Here is a 15,144-nt window from a genome sequence, read left to right as displayed (position 1 = left end):
ACTTAAACAACTGTGGAGGAAATATCTAGTCAGTCTGTGCGTCACTGTAGATGGATGAATTTTAGCAGAGGTCTGTCTTCACAAGTACTGTAGGCCTTTGGGCTCTGTCATTAACCAAGGTAGTCAGCAAAAATCTAAAGGTAATTCTTTTGGACAGCTTCTGGTCATGGTTATGTTGGATAGATCCGTTAAGCTGGATAGATTTGTGGCTATTGAAGTTGTGGAAGATGCCTGGCCCTTCTTGACTTCACATACATCGTTCTCATAATGTATACTCATTCCTACAAATAGCTGGGAAAATACAGCTACCAAACTCAGTGCTTTGAGATGTATCTAGTTTTGATTGTCCAGTGTAAGACATTTTAATTCAGCTTGCTGTCCAGATAAGGGAACTGTGCTCAGTAGTTGCTGGGGCAACAAAAAAATGCATTGGAAGCACCATCAAAGAAAAAGAAGTGCATACTGGGCATTAAAGTTGAATTTCAAGCTAACTGCTGGTAATTTTGTTTTCAAATGATGTCTTTTTGGTGACCTGGGGCTAATAAATTTCTCTTCTCCCCCTTCTTGCTATTTTATCATTTCAAACCTGAAATGTGAAGTATGTTTGTTAGGAAACCAGTGTAGTCATTGCTTTGAAAGGATGATGCTGAAAGTGTAGCTGCTTATAAGCTATTTGTGTGTTGCTTTGCCCAGAATTTGAACAAGCTAGCCACTGAAGCAGAAAAAGCACAGCCAGTGTTGTCAAATATTATTGGTGCAATGTGCCTTTATATGTGCCTGGCTGAGCATCATCAAATGGCATTTGATGGGGTTCTTTCCCAAGGCCATAACTTGCCGCATGCAGCAGACTCTCTGTTAAGTAGTTTTTATATTTTGTTTTTATATACACACATACATGCATGTGTTTGTAATCTGTCATGGTGATTTGCATGAATTTGTAAAATACTCCTCCACCTACCCTACTTAATTTTTTCATTTTACATCAATAAGCCACTTGGAAAAAATCATTCACAAAATAGTATTCTTGAGTTAAATAAGTCTCAATGCATCTAACTATGATATACAGCAGTCACAAATATGTTTTCTGAAGTAGTAAAAAAGGCCTAAAACTAGTGATTTAGCAGCTGTTAAATTATACAAGTGTGGAATTCTTTTTTTTTTTTTCAATTATTTGTTGGATGAAAGCTTTCAGATCTCTAAGTTTTTCAATTGGTTTGTTTTTTATGGGGGTTTTTGGGTTTTTGATGAAGCACTGAACTCTTTCTGTTAGGTATAATTATGAGGAAATATAAACAGCATTTGCTGTTCCTGCCCTCAATGCAAATCCAGCTCCGTTACGTAACATGTTGTACACAGAAATCATGAGGAAATGCCACAGTGTAGCTAAGCAGCATTATTTTTGAACAAGTTGATGCTTTAACAGCATTTTTTAGTATTTTTATTGCTTTCCTTCCTTGTCAGGATTCTTCTTTTGAATATTCCTTTTGGAATTCAAAAAAAACAGGATTTCAGGGGATTAGCAACTTAGATGCCTTAGATATGCAAATTTTAAATGAAATAAATGTTTGCTTCTCATATTTTACTTACTGCACAAGTCTCCTAAACCAATGAATGATGTAAAGACTAGATGTCAGCACTGAGAACAAACATCTGGTATATAAGACAGAATCACCATGTATTTCTATTGTAGCTGAATTTCAACTAGCCTGGACTAATAGTGGCATCTTTTCTGCATGCAGGTTTTATTTTTGTGTTCACTTTAGATGGAGACAAAAAACACCTGCCAATCCATACTGAAATGTTTGTGTTTCATTGATTGCTGCCTGCAGGAACTATCCCAGTAATGACTGTGTAACAACTTGGGGGTGAAAATGATATCTCTGTCTACTCTTGTGGGGGACAACTCCCTACAGAGAAGGACAAAGTGGTCAAAGCCTCGCTGCTGCTTTGCCCTAGACTTGTCTTTTCAGTAAGATTTTGTTCACCATACCTCCTGCTTGCTCTTAGCAAACATGGGGTTTTTTTAGCCCTGGCTTATGAAATTACAGTTTTATTAAATCCTCTGCATTATGTTGTTAACTTGGTAAGAAAAACCTCTTTATAAAAACCTCTTTATAAAAACCTCTTTAAAAACTTCTGTATCAGATAATAACCTAAACTATTTTGTGTTAATTCTTCCCAAATCAAATTCCAAGGAAGGATATATCGTAATCAATTTTTTTACAAGCTAGAAGTTAAGTTTAGTGAGGACATCTTTTCAGACTATTTTGGATTAATCACCTTGTCACCTGTTAGCTCAACTGAATTACAAGTTGGTAATCGTAAGTGTGCCATTACTGTGTAATATGTTGCAAATTTAATGATTTCTATTTTCAAGTAGTTTCAGGAACACCACTGCTGCTTGAGTTTTCTTCTTAATTTAGTCAAAATAACTTGTTGTTTCAGTGTTCCTTATCTTCCCTTGAAGTGTAAAAGAGGGAGAGAGGAGACTAGGGGAGAGGGGGAAAGTGTATGGCAGACAAACTCTTCATGAGCTGTTGTCAAATGTACCAAATAAACCAGCTGGATTAGAAGCAAGAGAAGAAACCTGCAATCTTTTCCAGTTATAACAATATTGTAACATTAGTCCTAGCATTAGTTAAAAATATTTCAGGCACAAACTTAGTTTACTTTTGAAAGCATTTTATATCCTGGTAAGTATTGAAATAGAAATAATTATTCTCTAGTTTGAGCTTACTGTGGTTCAATATTGTTCAAAGGGAGCACATACAAACCCTGCCACTACTCAAGTTTTATATACAGTGTGTCTCTAAAGAAGAGGAAATGCATTATCCATTCCAGAAGATACCAGGGTTTCCAGGTGATCTTTATTTTAAGGAATACGGCTGTTTTCAACTCTTATTTTAACAGAAAATCAGGCTTTCTAAATATATCCTCTTAAACAAAGTTACTCTTCCTTTCCAGGGGATACATTTTTATTTTCATAATTTAAACTTTCTAACTTCTAAAACTGACTGGCTTACATTAAATTCAAGCTTCAAAATGGTACTTATTTTATTTGGACCTTGAAAATAAAAAATATGTTTCCACTGGACATATTCTGTTACTGTTTTTGGAAGTGTCCAAAACTTACACATGAGAATTGACACAGTTTTTATAAGTTACCACTGTGTCCATAATTCCTATGAAACTGTATTTTCAAGAAAGTATGGCATTATTTTATTCATTTTAAATTTTTCTCCCTACTTCATTTCTCCTTTAGTCTGCCTGCCTTCAAACCATTATGGCTGTGTCTTTAAGATAGGATTTTCATTTCCTTTTTTTCCTAATTACTTCAGGGTCAGGCATTCTTAGTGAGATGTTCAGAAAATGCTGTGATGTGTCATATATTACTTCTGAGGGTTTAAAGGAGCTTGACTGTCAGCGTACACTGAACATTGTTCTATGATAAATAGCAATTCTTTTACATGGGCTAAGTGGTGGTAACAGTCCTCAGTTGATGCCATGGATGTAGCACATTTGTTATCATCCGGGTGGGGAACTATACCTTGTCAGTGGTGGCTTCTTAAAGATTTTGTAATTCTGTTAAGTTCTTCTGTTCTTTCCTAAGCTAATATGCATTTTCCATAGATGGATCAGATTTAAGAAAAATAAGACATTTCATGAGCTCAGAACTGACGACTTTCCTGATAAAATTTCAGAGTGTGTGAGCAGCACACTAAACAAGATATTCTGGAGAACAAATTTGAATTGGTCTACTATATTAGTATTGATTTTTTTGTCCTTTCAAGCTTCCTTGAATAAATGGGGAAGTAACTGCATGAAGCACAAACCAGAAGCCACTGTCAGTGTAAGTGCACTACTTAGCAGTGGTCTGCTTATGTTTAGCACTTGTTTGATATCCAGACAGCAATAAATTAAATGAGGATAAGCATTCAGTCCAGCACAAAGCACAGTCTTCAGCAAAAGCCATTTATTTCAGGCTATCAGATATGACCAGAGTATTGAAAATTGCTTGCTTTAACAGTATAAACATTTTTTCTTTAATTTCGTGAAAACAGTTCACCTTAGATGACATGTAATGGAAAATTTTCTGCAACCTCTTTCAAATATTGCCTCACATCCAAATCCTTGTGCATTAACTGAAAATTGAAAGTTTGCCAAAAACCCTTAACATCATTGCAAATGTGCTATTTTGAGACTTAAAGAAAATCTACAGAGGTAATGATTTTTTTAATTCTCTAGGAAAAAAAGAGTAAATGTGTGATTTTCAAATCTGGAAAATATTTGTAGTCTTGCCCTTGTAAATCCATGGAAATCTTAATTAATCACTCACCCAGTACTTAATTTTTTTGGAATATAGATGTTATAATTAATATAGTAAGTAATATTTGTGTCTGAACAAAAGGTTTGGAATTACTCATTTTTTTCTAAACTAATTTTATTCATCAAATTTGCTATGATTCTAGAATACCCTTTATGAAATATCTTACAGACATAAACCAGAAGTGTAGAAACACATTAAAGAGGAATTAACTTTTGCATTTGTCTTCTCTAGTGATTAACAGATGATTCCATCACTCATGTTTTTGAGTTCCTAATCCTCTTCATGAGTTTTGGAATTGTGTTGGGTGTCTACTGGTGCCAAGGAAATACCTCTGTTACTGGAAGCTGTTCTGGACTAAGTGGTTTCAGAATCCACTTTTCTGGAAGTAAATGTAGTTTGTTACCTGCCTCACAATCTAAAAAGGGAAACCAGGATAAACAACCGTAAGAAGAGGTGGCAAGAGAAAGGATTAAAGGCAGTCAGATTTTCTAGCGCTAAACCTTTTTAATTTGGAAATACTTCTTACTGTACCATGTACTTCTTGTGTGAGGATTGGGCTTAGAAGTTTCTTGGGGAAAAAACTAAAAGCCTAAAGAGAAAATAGCCCCACAGAATATTGAAATTTTACTGTATGGACAGTAGGTGGATTTGTAAAGAGACTAAGAGCAAGTTGACTCATAAAATCCTCTATCAATTAATCATTTAAAGCTATTTAAATCCTGAAACATGTATAAGCGCTAAATTGCAGCATCTTACCCAAATCATTAATTTAGCAACTTTGCTTAGGTTAAGCCTGGTTTTGATGAACTGATATAATATTTCAGCACATATATTTATAGCCATATTGCTCAGGCATCCCATTCGAATTAAAAATGATTTTTGTTTTCCAGACTTAAAAATCAAATACTAATGGAACTGTCCATAAAATTACTATAGAAACACTAGATAGTCACGAATAAAGGATTTGGGGGACTCACATTAAAGAGTGAGACACTCTTCAGTTGAGTTGAACTATAGGAAATTGCTTTGATTTAAATTTTCTTTTATTTGTATTTTCTCATGTATTGTGTACCATAAAATACCACTTAAAATAAACTGTAATTAAACAGTAAGATAGTGACTAAAGTAGTTTGAAACATTTCTGATGGAAGAAAACAATCTAGCATTTAACATGAAACAAATACAAAGTTGGCAGAAAATTGTCTGAAAGAATCCGTGGCCATTTTAAGCATGTGATGACATTCACCCTTATTACTTATGTAAATTATATTCTGTTTCACAATAAGAGGTAGGGGAAGATTTAAGGCTGCAACTTTTGGTAGTTAAAAGAAGATTATGTTAGTTCAAGTCCAAAAGTTGGTCTGCCCTATATTTTTTCAGGAAGTTCAGATGAAATTGTGCTATACCACAATTAAAATTCTGAAGAGAACCGAGTCTGTGAAAGCCACATAAGGCTGCTTCTCTTTTGCTCCTTGTTCAAGGGCAAAAATTGGACTGTTCATCACTTTCTGCTGTTAGATTTGAACAAAATACTGCATATGGTGGAGAAGGTGCTTTCTAATAAATTGCTGTTACCCGCAGTACTTCAGCAGTCTTCTGTAACTGATACTGAGAGTGCTCTGTGTGTATCTTTCACACTGTAAAATCCGTTTGGAGCGGAGATCTTTCTCTGTTTGTCCTTGTGCTTTGCTTTTGAAGTGAGGAACAGGTGAGTGTGATGGCTCAGCTCTCATTAAACATGATGCTCCTTTATTTACTTCGAACCCCCACTACTAAAAGGGAGAAGTTACACGCAGCAAGCTAGTTTTTGAAGTTTGCACTTTGGTGTGTTGATAACTAAATAACAGATCACCTGTTGGGAGACTTTGATTGCCTGTCAAGGCCAATCAGGAGTCACTGGCAGAGAAAACACTTATATCCAGCAAAGTATTCCTACTGTAGATATGGTCAAGTAATCACGAAGACCCTCTGAGATGAAAAGAGCCTCCATGCAGGGTACTGTATTTCTTAGCAGGCGTGGAGAGAGTGCTTTTGCTATGACTCTTCTACCATTCTGGGACTGCCTTACTCAAAGGATAAAAGTGGACTTCATCTTATTCTTGGTCTTACTCATTTGATGGCAGGGTAAAAAATGCATTTTTAAATCATGTCTGCCAATAAAATAATGGTGATACTTTAAAGAATGATCAGAAAAAGGAAGTAAACATCTTGTCTTCGTTGTAAGCAAAGCAAAATGGTCATGAACAGAGTGAATGTAGAAGGAAGTCACTGCCGGCAGTTTTCTTCAATAAGCGTTGAAAAAAAGGTAGGTCACCTTTGAGTGGAGAATATTTGCATTTTGGAGCTCCAACCAAGGCTCCAGACTGGAGGCTTCACATTTATTCCTCCAAGGTCACAGGAATACAGAATTCTTTTCTTTCTAACCTGTGAACAGGTAAGTTTTCTTCTGAATGAAAATTATTTCTCTGTGATCTTTGTTCTTTACTGAAATTTAAAGTAAAAGTGAATTAGGTTTCTTATGATGATACTGTACTTTCTTTTTTTTCTGAGCCTGCCATAAAACCAGCATTCTGCTTTCATCAGAAATTCAGCAGTTGGGCTGAATTTTAGTTCAGTTACTGCTTAATGAAATTTGATTACAATTGTATAGGAAGCAAAGCACTCATAAAGGATCAAGTGGCAACTTGTTCAAACACTATAGAAACTTGAAACAAAAAATGCTATCCCTATCTGAAATAATTTCATGGTGAAGTGCATGTTCCAGACAAACGCTGTATTAAGTCTTTCAGGAAAGTATAGGGAGACAGTGAAGTGACCTCCATGATGGTTCCCAGATCACAGGTAGCATCATGAAAGGGAGGATGTGTCCACTTCTGCCACAGCGTTGCTGCAGCACTTTGTAAAATCATGGGCAGAAAAATCAGACATCATTATGGATCAATCCTGGCTTGCTGGCAATTTTGGCAGCCCACACTCTGCTGCTAGTGTGGATTTGTAATGTCATGATCTAGACACGAATAAATACCAAATAGCAGAATTTGGGTGCTTTTTTGCCAATGTCTTCATTATTTTATTGTTACTTTACACCACAGATAATCAATCAAAGCTTAGTTACAGTTTTTTCTACAGGATTGCTGCAGTGCAGAAAAGTTACATATGATTACTGAAATCTACCTTTTGTATTAAAAAAGGAGCAAGTACGAGAAAGCTCCCATTGCCTTCAGCAATTATTTGTTTGAACTGTCCAGCCGAAAAATTGCCCAGAGACTTAATGGATGTATTTGCAGATTATGGCAGCCTAAACGTGAAGGTGTGAGGTGGAATGTCTTAGACTTTGTCACTATTCCAGTGCCTCTTTGCTGCTGAAGACAGTTTCTTTCCTTGGTGCGAAGATAGATGATGTGGAAAAATTTATAAAGTATTCTCTATGATAGTGTGACTTCTCATTAAGGGGCAGTGGTGGTAGCAAACCATTTTTGAGTGCATAAACTCTACACTGCACTCTACACTGTTAGAATGTGAAAAAGGAAGAATATGTGTGGATTCCAGTGGATTCCAAAAATTTTTTTCCAGCTAGCCATTTTTCTCTGGCTTCTGTATTAGTTTCAGAACTATTTGCATGTCATTTTCTCTTCTTGGTTTAATAAAAATTAAATGTAAGCACAAACTTTAAATTACTTTTGTGGTAGTAGTAAAATCTGGTTTGCTCAAAAAGTAAATTACCATATAAAGAAGGGAAATAGAATTGGGAAAAATGTAAATGGGAGACAAAAAACTTGGACTACAAGAAAGATACTGTGAAAAAGGAATGCTTTGCATTTGGGTCAGCCTATTTTAACTTAAACCTTGTGTCAAAATTCAACCAGCTTTCAGCCACTGTAGTGAAATTTTGAAGTTGACTGTTTTGAACTAGAGAAACATTTTTGGTTACATGAATTGACAAAACATTTGTGAAAAACAGTACAGAGAGGCTTAGAATAACAGATTGTCCCTTATTCCAAATCTGTTACGTAATTTAGTACATAACATGGCTGATGACAACTGAAATTATCTATTATCTTTAGAGCAATTTCACTATAAACAGCATTAATACTTCTGGTTGTCGTAGCAATATACTTCATTTTTGCACTTCAGGTTCAGCTGTCAATGTGAAAATAGTTCATTTTTTTGTTCCCTGCTATCTATCATCATGTATGTCAATCAAGCAGGTGATGAACATGTGCCTGTTAGGGGTTATATTTAAGATCATCAACTCATTTCATGTAGGCTTCTAAACAGATGGTTTCTCTTGGTCCCCAGAAAGCTAATGTGGATTTAAACTGCTGATATGAGTGTGAAAGAATCTGTTTATATCCACCAATCTCCTCATTCTAACTTCCATTTATTAAAATTTTAAAGGCACAGATTTTATTCTGTATGAGCAGAGCATATGAAAAATCACTGCACTGGATTAGTAAGTAATTAGTGAAATTTCCTTCAATTAAAACTGAACACACAAGCCTGCAGCCTTGCATATTGAGTGCATTCTTTAAAGCAAAGTAGGCACCAGTATAACTTGAGACAGAGCTGTGATATGAAATTCTACAGCATATATTGCTCTGATAATTTTTGAAAATGTTTTCCTTTTTACACCTTTCTTTTTCGATGGTTCTTTTTAAGGCTTTTTAGGTTATGTTTTTCACTAGGTTTTGTTCAGTTTCTCAATCATTTAGAAAATAAGGAAATAGCTTTACATTCAGAACAGAAATATACTGCCTAAATTATTTCTAGTAATGAAAATGAAATATGAGAGTTATCTCATGGATTTTGCTGAGGATGAAAAACCTCCTCTTTCCATTATGAATATTCTTGCTATCCAATGACAGATTTAAGGTACACACTGTGGACCACATTTTTTTGCCTCTCTCTCCACGAGTGATGTAATACACTTGAATCTTACTTCTGCTGTTTGACTTGTTATAAACCTCTCAATATTTGGGTTGAGAAGGTTTTTAAAGCCTCACCTTATGGAATTAAACTGATTACATGATAGTCAATTCTGCCTTGAATGTAATTTTCTAGTTTTTTGCGGGGGGAAAAAAGGAAGCAAAAATTTTAGTCCGTCACCATCCTAGTATTGAGAAAATTATCACATAGTTACCCTTATAAAAAACAAATCAGTATGACACAATCAGTCTCATGATTTGAGATCTGTACCTTCCGAATACTTGGTGATAACAGCACAGGGTAGTTTTCCTTAACAAGTATTTCATCATTCTCAATTTAAGCAGAAGGAGAGCACTCAAACTACTTGTGTTAAAGCATGTCCTCGCATAAGAGGCTTCTGCAGTCAAAGTGTTTCTATTGTGTGTTGTTTATTTTAATAGTTAAACCAGCTGCTGAAAGTAAATACAACCATGATGTGTATTCATCATAGTAGTGCTTCTGTCCAAGGAATAGCAATCAGATACAATACTTTTATCACAGTGAGTAAGCCATTTCTACTTGTGGAGGATTATACATTTCTATAAGGAAGGATTCAGCACCTGAACCATTTTTTTTGTTCACTTGGTTGTTAACTTAATGAATTATTATCAGTGCTGGGATGAAAATAGCCAGACCTTGGTTACTGCGAGATGATAGAATGTAAAGCTCTTACCAGGAATCTTCTTCATACTATGCTACTGTAGGCTGACCTATGATACCTCACGTTTTACAGCTACAAGGATCTCTTTAATTTTCCTGTCACAAGCTCTAATTATAAACTTTCTTTCCTTAGGTAGAGTCTCAGTTTCTAACTAGAAAAAAAAAGATTTCATTGAAATCCTGGAACAGTCAGAATTATTATTCTCTTATTATTTTTCCTTTTTTTTCCTTTTGCCAGAATGCAGGAATATACGAAAATGAAAACTTCTGGGATCAAAAGTCTTTAAAAAGTTCATGCCTATCTTTGTTCCATTTGGGTTGAGTAGAAAACAGTAGTTTACTCCATATTAAAACTCATTGTACAGAAGCAACAGGGTAGGACTTCATGAGAGTTCACAGTTGTGGACTTTAACAAAGGCAGCCGTTTTTCAGTACATGGTATATACATACATGACTTACTCATCCATAGTTTCTTTCATGATCGGTGAAGTAGGCACTTCAATAGTATGTCTGCTTTTGATACCTACTTTAAGAAGAGAAGGCTGTGCTCTGAAACTCAGCAGTTTCATCCAGTACAGTCAATACCAACTCTGTAGTCCATTGACTCGTGTTCAAAACTAAGAAAGGTGAATTGTTGACTCTTCTGTTGTATATTTAAGTCCTTTCGACTTCTGAAAATAGTAATTTATTCATTGTAAGGCTTTGTAAGAATAGGATTTAGCTTACTTGCCCTCATCCGTTACAAAATTCTGTGGCTATTGCAGCCACTGACAGTTCAGAATGTGGGATATAGTTCTTGTGTTCATGTATTTTGCTGTATATCCACAGACCTAACTCACTTCTAGCCAAGCTTACTTGTCTTGGCGCTGCTTCAGTTGCATAAGCATACTGTGTCCAGCATTGATTTGCTTTTAAAGTTTTGCTTCTGTCTAGGAGTGGATATGGTTTAGAAATGGGCAAGTATCCGGAAGATTATAATGAAATAAATTCCTTAGCATTCCTAATTCCTTAGCAGATTCAGATCATATTTCTGCTTTTCATCTTCAGCAAAGATGAGAAAAAGTGATTTTCTCTCTCTCTTTCTCTCTTTCTCTCTCTTTCTCTCTTTCTCTCTTTCTCTCTCTTTCTCTCTCTCTTTCTCTCTCTCTTTCTCTCTCTCTTTCTCTCTCTCTTTCTCTCTCTCTTTCTCTCTCTCTTTCTCTCTCTCTTTCTCTCTCTCTTTCTCTCTTTCTCTTTCTCTCTCTCTCTTTCTCTCTCCCTCTCTTTCTCTCCCTCTCTTTCTCCCTCTCTTTCCTCTAAAACATTGATTCTCCTTAGTCACCCCCAGAAAACATGTTTCTACTGGTGATCACCTCCTTTCTTCCACATCTTGCTCCACTCATTTTTTTCATTTTCCTTTCCCGGAAGAATTCTACAACTAAAGGGCTTCAGATATTCAATTGTTATTTTTGACATACCCAAGTAAATTTGACCTTACAGGCTAGACCTAACTATCCAGCTTTTCCTGTTAGTTGTGCCAAGGTTCACATTAGTGAAAGACTATTTTTATCTCAGGATGGAAAGAAACAGGAGCTTCTGCTTCCTTAGTTAACTTTAAATTTAAATGATGACATGTTAGTTGCTCATGCCTTCTGAATGTCAGTCTAGCTAGTATCACTTGTCAGAATGATAAGTAAAAGAATATGCTGCTGCCTCCTAAGTAATTTGAGTACCTGTGGTGACCTCCAAACTTAACATTACAGCTTGTCTTTGGTTTAAATTTCTCTGTATGTCATTGTTAAGCACACTTGATTCTTCAGGATACTACAAGAAGCAGCATGAAGGTACTGCTTGTGTCAATAACTGTAGAGTACTGACAATTGTAGTTGAGGGTGTGTTTAAGCTATCTTTTTATGAAATGTGTTCTCTTTGGTAAGCTAGTTCATTCCCATAAAAGACATGAACTACTAGACTTGAGAGTCTTTCCATTAATGAGTTTTCTGGGCTGTGCAGAATAGCTATTAAGATGAAAAAACTGTGACTTGTTAGGGTTAAATTAGATTTGTTACTACTCAAAACTGAACTCCCTTGTGGTAGCTGGAGCGAGCTTCTAAAGCAGATAAAGAAAACAGAGCATTGCACACAGCAATTTTTCATTGTTATTACAGGTGACGTATCTAAACTGGCAGCGTGCAGGCATGGGAAGGGCATATAAATTAGAAAAAAAGAATTTATTCAGACTTTTTCAAAAGCATCAACAGAAGTAAGAAGAAGAATGAACTGCAGTGGGATGTGTGAATGAACATCTTCATCATCTTTATCTAGCTATCTTTCAATGCCAAAAAATAAAAAAACCAACGTACTGGAGAGAAAAGTCTTTTTTGCACCTTTGTTCTGCAGTAATTCAAAAACCAAATATGACGTTCATGGAAAATCTGTACAAACTTGTAGTTCCTAATATCATGTGCATATTACAGTCATTTTTCATTTTGAAAAGAATTAAATTGCTAACAACCATTTCAAGGAAAACATTTTTCATGGTGGACTGGATCTTTCTGTTCCAGGGATATTCTAAAAAGCTGTGAATTTCCTGTCACCTTAAGTTTCAGTAATACTAGATTAGAAGTTGTTGGGTGCTAAGAACTACTGCTTTTTGCAATTGCATGATAGATTCACTTGATACCTTTAGGGATGTTTGACTGCCATGGTAGAGGAGTCCCACCAAAACTGGGCAATGGTGAATATATGTACCCTCACTTTCTTTAAACTACCTAATCGTAACTGAAATAAGGCTTCTGTAGTACAAACACCTTGTGATATAAATGTGTCATTAGAGCACAAATAGGTTTGTACAAAGTTAGTCAATGGCTTTTTCATGATTTTTCTTCATTGAAAATGAAGAAAAGGATGTTTCCTCCCCTTAATGTTAGCTTTGTATTAGATCAGGGACACAATCATGTGGTGTACTGGTACAGTAGTCACATTGTCAAAGACCCTTCTGTCCTGACACTTCTATGTCTTGCAAGAGGTTATAACCCTGTCATATAAGGGAGGGAGGTTTACCCTATTCTTAGTATATATGGAGGAAATTTCCCTCAGCTTGCTAGTTAGCCCACTGCTCATACCTGGAAAGGTTTTACTTTCCAGTGTATCAGACCTAGACAACAAAGAAATTGTGTCCAAGAAAGTAGGAAAGTTCCCCCACTGCAAGTGTGGAAAAGGAGATATTTTTTCACAAGTTGAAGCCATTTCCTTGCTTTCTGCAGTGTTGTTCTTTCCTCCTTTTTTCAAATGCAAGTATTTTTCCAAACCAAAGGGGAACTACCTTTGTTTACTGTCATGGTAGAACTTAAAAATCGTAGTTTGGATTGTAACTGCTCCTGATAAGAGACAGGATATAAACTAGTCCAAGTGAACCTGAAAGTTTCACAATAAAGCAGTAGGGTGAGAGGCACGAGGCCTGGCCTCAGGTAGCCTGCCCTCCACAGTGTCCCAGGGCAGCCCCAGTCTGCTGGCCACCACTCTCCCTGCCGGGGGCACTCCTGGACCCGGCACACAGGTTGAGGGCGGTTCTGCAGGTAGGGCATTGAGTGTAAAGTAAGGAATGTATTTATTGAATATACAGATTACGGCCTTTGCCAGAAAAATCAGAAGTTGAAAACGGGGATGAAATGGTTCAAAAGTGGTTTTTTGCCACTTCAGAGCCTAATGACAGTGGAAGAGGTCTCAGCAACTAAATTTACTGGACAAATTCCTTAAACTTACATCTCAGAAGCTCAAAAGATAGTACAGCCTCAAAGAATAATTAGGCAAAGTTTCTGTGAAGACCTACAGCTTGGAATCAACATGATGGTTAAGTCTTGTTCTAACTTTTTCTATTAATACAGCTTCTTTTAAAAATTACTCAATCAATCCATTTAATTCTGTATTTGTATCATCAAATTATACTCCTTGTATTCTTATGTTGTTTCTTCAGTGCAAATGTAAAACAGCCTGATAAAATTAAATAGTATCACACTGCTAAGCAGCTACTGCTTCCTAAGAAAAATGAAATAAAAAGAATTGGCAATTTCAGAGGTTTTGCTGAAGAACTTTTAAACTTGCACTAATATAAGTTGCTTTTTTTCCTGCCAGATACTTGCAGTATAGTGTTAGAGTGGCTGTTTATATATAAAAAATATTTTTGCTCATTTTTTTTGGAAAAGAACCATGATTCCTTTCCTGTTGAATGGCACTGAAATGATATTGCACAATTAAAAATACTTGCAAAGGCTTGAAAGCTACAGTCTAGCATGTAAAGGTCAAATTCTAAAGCTGTTCCTTCACTTTCCTTAGACAAACTTCCTGCATCTTTTACTGCAATTTCCACTTTGAACTTCCTGATTTAAAGCACATTCAGAACAAAATTATTAGAACATATAACTGTCTGCCAAATCTGTATCTTTGCATGTGGTTGTCAGTGCCTAACATTAACTGTTATGTGTAAATAATGTGAGCATACTGTTTTGATATGTGACTCTGTGTTATGTGTTCTTGATTTACCTTGCCTGGATGCAATGTCAACTCACCTCAAAAATTCTAACCCAATATAAATAAGTTCTTTTACAGGTGGTATTGATTACTGCTGTGTATTTCTGAGAGATCTGATACTTATCTTGTCAGTGCAGTGTTACAAGAATGTTCTGCCCCTTCTCCAACAGCTTCACTTTCTAAAACATTTATGCACCTTTGCAATGCTGTGAAATGTGTTTTTAGCCATTTTGTTTCTGTAGATTAGGTTGTTGCACCACACCACACTTCTGGAGCATGGAAGAGATCAGACATCAGGGCTGGCTTGACATATTTTAATATGTGAAGCGTGAAGGTGAAAACTGCAGTCAGCAGTGCCAGTCAAATGGATTAATGCTGTTGCTGAAACTGGAAAAAAAAATTAATAGGGCAGGGTAAACTGATCATTTGCAGTATATTCTTTTAAATGATTGAACTCTTTCTTCTTAATTTTAATAATTGGAGAAATAAGGACTGGGATTCATTTTGTCCAGTTGTAGATACCTATTAGTCAGGTGTGTAAGCTTACAGTACAGATGTGAGCTGGTTTTATAGCCAGCAGATCGGCAATTAATCTTATTTTAATTCAACCTCTATTATAGGATAGGATGACTCATCTTCTGAGGGAGCTGTTTCTTGCTGTTGGCTGTGAAGGAACATAGTGT

This window comes from Coloeus monedula (assembly GCF_965178545.1).
Source record: "Coloeus monedula genome assembly, chromosome: 4".
In the NCBI taxonomy this organism is placed as follows: Eukaryota; Metazoa; Chordata; class Aves; order Passeriformes; family Corvidae; genus Coloeus; species Coloeus monedula.
The sequence above is the reverse complement of the archived record's forward strand: the minus strand, read 5'-3'. Positions refer to the sequence as shown.